This window comes from Atta colombica, unplaced genomic scaffold, assembly GCF_001594045.1.
Source record: "Atta colombica isolate Treedump-2 unplaced genomic scaffold, Acol1.0 scaffold109, whole genome shotgun sequence".
NCBI classification, from domain to species: domain Eukaryota; kingdom Metazoa; phylum Arthropoda; class Insecta; order Hymenoptera; family Formicidae; genus Atta; species Atta colombica.
This window is the reverse complement of record NW_017259194.1, coordinates 146,519-155,657: the sequence shown is the minus strand read 5'-3', so window position 1 is coordinate 155,657 and position 9,139 is coordinate 146,519. Positions and strand designations below refer to the sequence as shown.

Sequence of the window (9,139 nt, the reverse complement as noted above, 5' to 3'; positions counted from 1 at the left end):
ATATATATATATATATTTCCGGACAATATATTAGACTGCCAAGAACAAAAAATTTTTTTAATCGGCCATTTAGTTCAAGAGCTTCCATTTCATGTTAAAAAATCTCTAAATTTCCCTAAATTTTTAAGATAAAAAATATTAAGATTTGGAGGTCGCTCGTGAACGATTTTTAAATCAAAGTTGCGATTTTTCTTAATACATGTTTGATTTGATGCAAACATGGCTTAATCCGGATTTCAAATGTGATACTGTATGTTTTTTTGATCGCGAATACGATACAATAGTTCACTTAACCCTACGATATACGCCTTAAGAAATATAGCCCGATTAATATAAAAAAAATGATCAAATTTCGAGTGGATCAAGATCGATTTTAGCAAGGTCCCAAGTGTTCAAATAGATCGTTATTCCCATCAAATTGTAGATCTGTTCTCCCAGAACAAGATTCAGTTGAAATTTTCTTGGGACTTCTTATAGGGTTTTTAAAAGTTGCATTCGTCTCACTGATGAAGGTCTAATGGAGGTTGGAGCGGAGGAATTGGGAGCTGGTTTAGAGAGGGAGGGGGAGAGAATTATTCTTAGATTGAGGGAGGAGAATAATACAATATGTCCCAGATTCTAGGATCAGAGACGGAGGAGATGGATGAAGGAGGTCAAGGGATTGTATGTTGTCAGGAAACCGGTGTATATGTCTAGATATTCGGTGTTGGTTGGCGGTGGTGATTCTATCTGATCAGGATGATGACCCCGCGAACTTCGTCTGACATACGGGATCCGTTTCCGTGTTTTCTTCGTACTACGAACGCGCACTATAATGGAACCAACAAATATATGTATATTTAACTCCATATACATATGTATGTACATGCATATGGATAAATGTAGTTGTGTGGAATGATGAAGAGCGACTTGATTAGCAAGGGTTAATCGGTCTACGAAACCTCGGATAGATATAGAGAAGAATAATAATCCGGTAGTCAGTGTACGGATGATCCCAATTATAATTGGATGCACACGAGCACAGAGTGAGCACAGAAAAGCACAAAATGCGTGACAGACGAAGTGTATTGCCTTGCTTGGTTTTTCGTTCTGAGCCCTGCGCTTTCGCAGATTCTCTATTTATATCTTGAAAAAAGGATATAGTGCCTTTTGTCTAGGATGCAATTGTTATGTTGTAGTTGCGCAAGATTTATGATTTTTATAAAATTCTATCGTTGTTGATCTAAAATGCATCGTTAGAGAGATTTCAAGAAGAAAAGGAATGTCTATTAGTAATAAGACTTAAAATTTAAAAAACAAGAAAGAAAAGGAATGATTTACGATTTTTCTTTAAGGCGGCTAGAGCTTGCTCCAAGGAGATGACGAATTTTGTTATCTTGCGGAAAATATGCTAGATTAAAACAGGTATAAAGCAGTCATTTACCGTGTCCAGCTAGTTTTGCGTACAAGATAATCATTGTCAATCGCGAATCTGATCTTGGATAACGCTAGCGTTGTTGAAATTATCCCATGCATTTTATGATTTTTAGCGCATGGTGCCTGTTTTTTTTTTTTTTTTTTTTTTTTAAATGAAATTGTTGATCAGTTTCGAGCGAAAACTTGGGTATTCGCTATTGCGTGACATATTTAGGGTATATTTCACAATCTTACCGCTTTCAGCCCTGCATTAAGATTATTATTCTTTCCTGGTTAAGTGACATTTTTATGAATTTTCGCGGAAGTTGCCCAGTCCTTCTAATTCTTTTAAATCGTTATCAGGAGATTCCACTCACAAATGCCATCTGTAGAGCCGATACTTTTGAAAGAAAAGACTCGTGGCATCTATATATAGGACGTAACATAACTTTTTAATAAATGATGAGCGACGTCTAAAACTTATTGGAGGTCACTCAAGGTTATTAATCAACATATCCAACACATCATCCAACAATCAAAGTTATGACCCTGATCCATCACGTTTTTCTCGAAAATGGTTAGAGATAGGAGAAAGACCTGTTATCAAAATTGTAGGATAAATAAGGGAACTTATTTTGATGACCTTGAGTAACTATAAATGTCTTTGATTTTCATACTATCAATAAACATTTTTTTTTTAATGGGAAGGAGTATTTTTTACTTGTTTTGTCGATAGTGTTTAATAAGATGAATAATTTTATATTAGAGTATTTTTTCGAAAATTATTGTTGGGATATAAACCAAAATAAGTCAGACTAAAAATTTGAAACAAATTTTTTATTATTGCAATAAAACGTTCGCCATGTTGTGATCTAGACATGCCTGTAATCTTCATGGGAAGTTTGCTTGGATTTCTTCTAACTCTTGAATCGTTATTTTACGAAAAATATTTTTTCTTTTATGTTTTCCGAAGTGGTAGGACGTTGAAAGTAAGCTCTTTCTTTTCTAAAGATTATAATCCAAATATGTTAAATCGGATGATCTCTTAAGGAATAACGTAACATCTCTCTTCCATTTGTTTGGGAATATTCTGTTGAGTTCTCGCCTCATATTTGTACCGAAGTGGGGTGGTGCATTATTTAACTGAAGTCATGTTCGAGCCCTATCTCTCGGGCTCTATCAGCGGAATATCTTCTACTAAATTTGGAAAATCATTTTTAAAAAAATTAACAAATCTCTCGGTTATTAAAGATTCTTAAAAAAAGAATGGTTCAATTAACCGAACGTCAATAATGCCTGCCAAAATATTAATACTTCACCAGTGTTGATGATCCATAGTTCTCATTCATTGTGGGTTGACTTTGCTTTAATAATGCAAATTGTGCTTGTTAATGATTCCGTCATTTTTAAATGTTGCTTCATTTGATCACTAATCATAAATCGAAAAAAGTTAGAATCTTGTAATTATTTTTTGGACCCACGTAGAACTGGATCCTTATGTTGAAATCAATTTGTGAAAGTTTTTGGAATACCAAAAAACGATATGAAACTTATTATATTTTTTCTAAGTATGAGTGACACTGAGATTGACATTCAAGACACTAATATTTCTATCGCGGGCAGTCTGACTTATTTAGGTTTATATTTCGATAATAATTGAATTTTCGAAAAATCGGAAAACATGATCAAATCGAATAAAAATTAAAAAATTAATGTTTTCTAACATATAATTATCACTTGAAATTAATATTTATTTGATATAAAAGTTTTACAGCTTGTAGATTGTAGAAATTAAGCGTGAGGCAGGATTCAGATTACTTACGAGCAATACTGAATTTAAGATTTAAAAGAAAATTAAGATTTAAAGCGTAAAAAAAAATTTTCTCCTAAAACGAAATTACATGCTTTGCAAGGACTTACTTTTTCCTCTTTTACAGATTCGAAAATCCTTTTCCAGAATTAAAGTATACACATTAATACTGATTTGGAATTTATTCTGAGAACAACAAAAAATGTCGAAATTGAAATTTTAAGAATAATTTTTTGTCGTTGTCGGTATAAACTCCACTTCACACGTATTAATATATATACTTTAATCCTGAAAAAGGATTTTCGAATTTGTAAAGAGGAAGAAAGTAATTGTTATACAAAAATTGATTAATCAGTAATACAGACGACTTTAGGATCTTCTTGAAGTCCAAAAAGACGCTCTTCCAAAATTATTTTATTCTGATATATAGAATATCTGTGATGTATAGAATAGATTGCAGAGACTATGATGCGCGCGCATGTCATATGTTAGTCAGACGGTACAAAAACATGGTTTAAATTTATAGAATGATACATCTTGGATCCTTTATATTCGAATGTTTTTACGAAATCTTAGCACTCCTTTCTCCTTTGTTTATTAAGTTGTTTTATTAAGTTATTTGTTTATTAAGTCCTTACATTACGAACAAACTTTCATTATATTATATTTATAACTATTAACTTGAGCTATTAGCACTATTTTCCATCTCAGCTCATATCATGTAAGTTAAAAAAAAAGGCGCCAAGTGTACGCGCTTGTGTACCACCTTGATCAAAAAGTTCCCGAAATTACCACCAGGTGATGCTCTGAATCAGCTGATTTGAGTTCTGTTTTTTTTTTAGTTAGGTTGCCACATCTATCATTGACATTCCCACCAAATTTTATCACCATAGCTTGACATTTGTAAAAGTTACGCCGTCTTGAGTACATCTACCTCTGCACGTATTTTCGATTTTTTACAGTTTAAAAAATGGAGTTGAATTTGCAAAACAATGACTTTGTATTAAATTTTGCGTTAAAAATGGATTCAATGGTGTGAAAACCTTGGAAATGTTGGGAAACTGTTTCGGCAGTGATACTCTAAAGAAAACAGCTGTTTATAAGTGGCATGAAAAAAACCATTATGAGGAACGCGTTTTAACAGCTGAAAAGAGGTAATGGAGAAATCGAAGACGGCTCTGATGGCTCTACTGACAATAGAGTACCAGAAATGTTTTGAGAGCTGGATCAAGCGCTGGCATAAGTGCGTTGTAGTCGATGGGGAGTACTTTGAAGGGGATAGTATCACTTTTGATGAATAAAACTTGTATTTTGAATTTTCTGAATGAATTCCGGGAACTTTTTGATCAACATATATTCTCCTTGAAGAAAAAAATGATTTTCTATTCCAAATCTATTCCAAATCCACTTTCCAAAATGTCAAAATAATAATTAAAAAATATACAGGGTAGTTCACTTAAATCGATCATTTGAAATATTTCGCTTATTTTTGATGATACAAAAAAATGTTTCAAATGAAAGTGAAAGGATTTCGAGGGGGACGTATTTTGGTTATATTGGTTTTTTTTTAGGTGGAGGCGTCAAAAAGATATGAAGGTTACTTTCACTTTTTAAAATAGAATTGTATGATTTTTTTGCACAATATGATTCCTCTAATTATTCTGCATATAAAAATATTAAGGTAGTAATATCAAAAAACCAATAGTTAACGAGATATTTTACATTTTATTCTGGCACATATTGACATAAAATGTTAAGTAACTGTAAACTATTAATTTTTTTTAATTGTACCTTAATACTTTTATGAAGAGAATAATGAGCTAAATCAGTAGTGTAAAGAAAACGTTGCTTTAAAAAAATTTTTATACAAAATAGATAATTTTTTAAATAAGCAACTATGTGTTTTTTTTCTATCAATTGATTCATCTCATTATTCTGTTCGTAAAAATATTAAGGTACGATTATCAATAAATTAATAGTTTACGAGTTATTTAACATTTTATGTCAATATGTACTAAAATAAAATATAAAATATAAAATATCTCATAAATTATTAGTTTTTTGATATTACTATCTTAATATTTTTATATGCGGAATAATTAGAGGAATCATATTGTGTAAAAAATATAAACAATCATACAATTCCATTTAAAAAAAGTGGAGGTGACCTTCATATTTTTTTTATGCCTCTACCTAGAAAAAAACATGACTAAAATACGTTTCTCTCGAAACTGTTTCATTTTCGTTTGAAATATTTTTTTGTATTATCAAAAATAAGCGAAATATTCAAGATATTCGATTTAAGTGGACCACCCTGAAATATATAGGAAGCCCGAAAAGGGTCGGGATATCTGAATATCTCGGAAAATATAAGTTTCAAACAAAAGTTATAGAATTTAAACAAATTTATTTACTTGTCTTTGATCTTGAGTGGCGTCACCAAGGTTAAATCAAGATCACATCGATTTTTTAAAATACTTTTTTTAGTAAAATTTATATTTTCCAAAATATTCAGATCTCCTGATCTTTTTGGGGTATCCTTATATTTTTAAAATTATTATTACTTTGATAGTTTGGAAAGTTGGTTTAGAATAGATTTGGAATAGAAAGTTATTTTTTTCTTTAAGGAGTCCACATACAAGCGCGTACACTTAGTACCTTTTTTTTTACCTTTTTGTAAAAAGATAATTTTGTCGTGATATTGTGCATTTTATATTGTTAATCGTGTAGCATCATTAAGTTTTTTACTGTAAAATTGTTTCATTTAAAATAAATTTTTTTAATTTATACTTTTATTCTTTTTCAATTCTTTGTAATTAAATTTTACAGAGTAATTTATAATAAATAATTTAGAAATATAATAAGAAAATCTTTAAATGAAAATAAAAAATATGTACTACTTAGGTTTAATTTTTAAGATAATAAAGATAAAAGATCCATAAGGGTCGATTTTGGCCCTATCCAAATTTTATCTAAACTGTAAATTTATTCTTTGAGGTTAATTATATTCAATTTAAGTAATTTTAGCTTAAACGGAACATTAAACTATAATGTTGTTATATTTATACGAAAATTAATATTTTGAATTCTGCATATGTTTTATTGAAAAATCTAAAAAATAATAGTCGTGTTGGAAAATGATCTGAATCATTATGGAATGGCAGAATTTTTTTAATTCTCTTTACACTTGATGCCAATGCTCTTATACAGTGTTCTAAAAAGGTCCGAAATACCTATTAGATACTATAGGTACTATTCTGTGTAGTTTCAACGCGTATCATGAAAGAATAAATTTCACTGTCGAATATAGTAACAATAACGGAATTAGTTGTCTCGACGTCAGATTGTCAATAGAGGATGATAGAATTATCTTCGATAATTACAAAAAGCTGATTAAAGCAAATTACTAACTCAGGTAGATACTTAAATTTTCACTCGAACCACTTAATTGAACACAAAAACGGTGTCATATATTGGACAGATTGACAGAATCTTATTTTTATCCCATCCAAAATTCCACAAAAAAAACATTTCTTCTTTAATCAACACATTGAGTAATAATGGATATCCTCTAAATTTTTTTTATTTTTAATCATTAATAGAATCAAATCACTTTCCTTTAAAAATAATTTCAGTAATGTTAATAATCGGAGAAATTCGAAAGACTCTGACATCATTAATATTGAAAAATTTTTTATCGTCCCATACATGAATAACGTCATGGAAAGATTTAAAAATATAACTAATAAATATGATTTCAAGATTGCATTTTTGATTAAATGCAAGATTAAACCTTTGAATAATTTAAATAATCATTAAGACAGGTAAAGATAAATTAAAAAAAGATGAAGCTTTTAAATATTTACAAAATAAATATTTACAAAATAAACTGTCGTGATTGTAACGTTTCTTACGTTGGACAAACTAAGAGGAAGCTCAAGATTCGTAAAAAAGAACATATAAAAGCAATCATTAAGAAATCTGTAAATACAATATCAGCAGTATCCCACCACCAACTAAACATGAACTGAGATTTGACTTGGGTAATATTAACATCTCAAATTTACCAGGTATGTAAATATGAAACCGGAATTTACCAATAGATGGCCATAGCTGTCAATGTAGTTGTCGGCGCCATTGACGCCATTTTCTTGTTCTGACATCCGACAAAGATTCTCAACTCACAACAATACAAGTTTCATATAACAGTATAGTTTGTAATAGCGTTGAACATGTCGAATTTTGTGTCTGGAAACTACGATTTGCGGATAGCATTGATTTTCTGTTACCATTTGAAAAAAACTGCTGCAGAATCGCATCGAATGCTTGTCGAAGCTTACAGTGAGCATGCTCTTGGTAAATCATAGTGCTTTGAGGGTTTAAAAAATTCAAAAGTGGCGATTTTGATGTGAGAAACGAAGAAAACGTGGAAAATCACCGAAAAAGTTTGAAGACAGCGAATTGCAAGTATTGTTAGATGATATTGAGGATGACGCTCAAACTCAACAACAACTCGCGGATCAATTGAATGTGACACGAGAAGCCGTCTCCATACGTTTGAAATCCATGGGAAAGATCCAGAAGATGGGAAAATGGGTTTCACATGAATTGAATGAAAGACAGCAGGAAAACCGAAAAACCACTTGTGAAATGCTGCTCGCTAGGTACAAAAGAAAGTCATTTCTCCATCGAATTGTGACTGATGAAAAGTGGATATATTTTGAGAATCCTAAGCGTAAAAGATCATGGGTAACTCCAGGCGAATCATCGACATCGATTGCACACAGCGTTTAAAAAGAGAAATTTGTAACATAAGGATATTTTATGCATGAACACATAAGGAATACGAATTTTTATCGACATTATCAATTTAACTAATGAAGAAATTGAAAACAGTAGTGGAAAAAAAACATTCGATTTTAATATGTAACATCATTCATTATTTTACTTCGACTAAGTAAGATTGAAAACAACTTGTATATTATTAAAACATTCAGCGCAAAATTGTAATCTTTTAATATACTTTTTAACTAGTAATGATGATCAAAACTTGACTGAAACATTTAGATCTATTTATTTTTTTTAACGTCAGAATTTTAAATAAACGATATTCCAAAAATTATTATATAAGATAAAATATGATAATGTAGAATATAAAAAAAATAATAAAAATAATAAAAATAATACAAAATAAAATAATAAAAGAAAGAAACAGAAATGTTTTAAGTTAAAAATTTAATATAGAATGCTAACAAGATAGACACGATCGGATCATTTTCAATGTTAAAAACATAATAAATTATCTATTTAAAAAACATTTTTTTGACTTAAGGATCAGACTCATATTTGCGTTTCTCCATTCACTTTTAATCAAAGGACATTCATTCTTTTTACTAAAATTAACATAAGCATTTCAATGACTGACTGCAAGTAGCTATTATTATGCATACATTCTTTTTCCGTTATACATTATAATTGTGAACATTATGATATTCGTTTTCATGTTAGCGTCTGCTTTAGAGAGCAAAATAGATAATTTATTATGTTTTTGTTTTTTCCGACTGTAACGATTATATATGTTTTTAACATTGAAAATGATCTGATCGCAATCGAAATGTCTGTCTATTGCTAGCATTCTATATTAAATTTTTAACTTAAAACTTTTATTTCTTTTTGTTTTTTTTTTACATTCTACATTATCATGTTTTATATAATAATTTTTGGCTCATAGCCCTCTTTTTTCTTTGTTTTTTAAAATTTATGAATTTTATTACTAATTAGATATTTTAAATGATATTCGCAATATTCTGCGTTGCAGCTGAGAGAGAGAGAGAGAGGGGGGAAGGAGGGAGAGGAGAGGGGAGAAGAAAGAGAGAGAATAAATGAACATGTACCTATATGTTCAGACATTTACACAAAACTTTGTTTATTTTA

General features: G+C 29.9%; 1 protein-coding gene across 1 annotated transcript in view; it reads left to right on the top strand.

Moving 5' to 3' along the window:
• Nucleotides 1-9,139, top strand: part of LOC108693265 — a 60,904-nt gene that overhangs the window by 44,557 nt on the left and 7,208 nt on the right. The window lies entirely within an intron of this gene.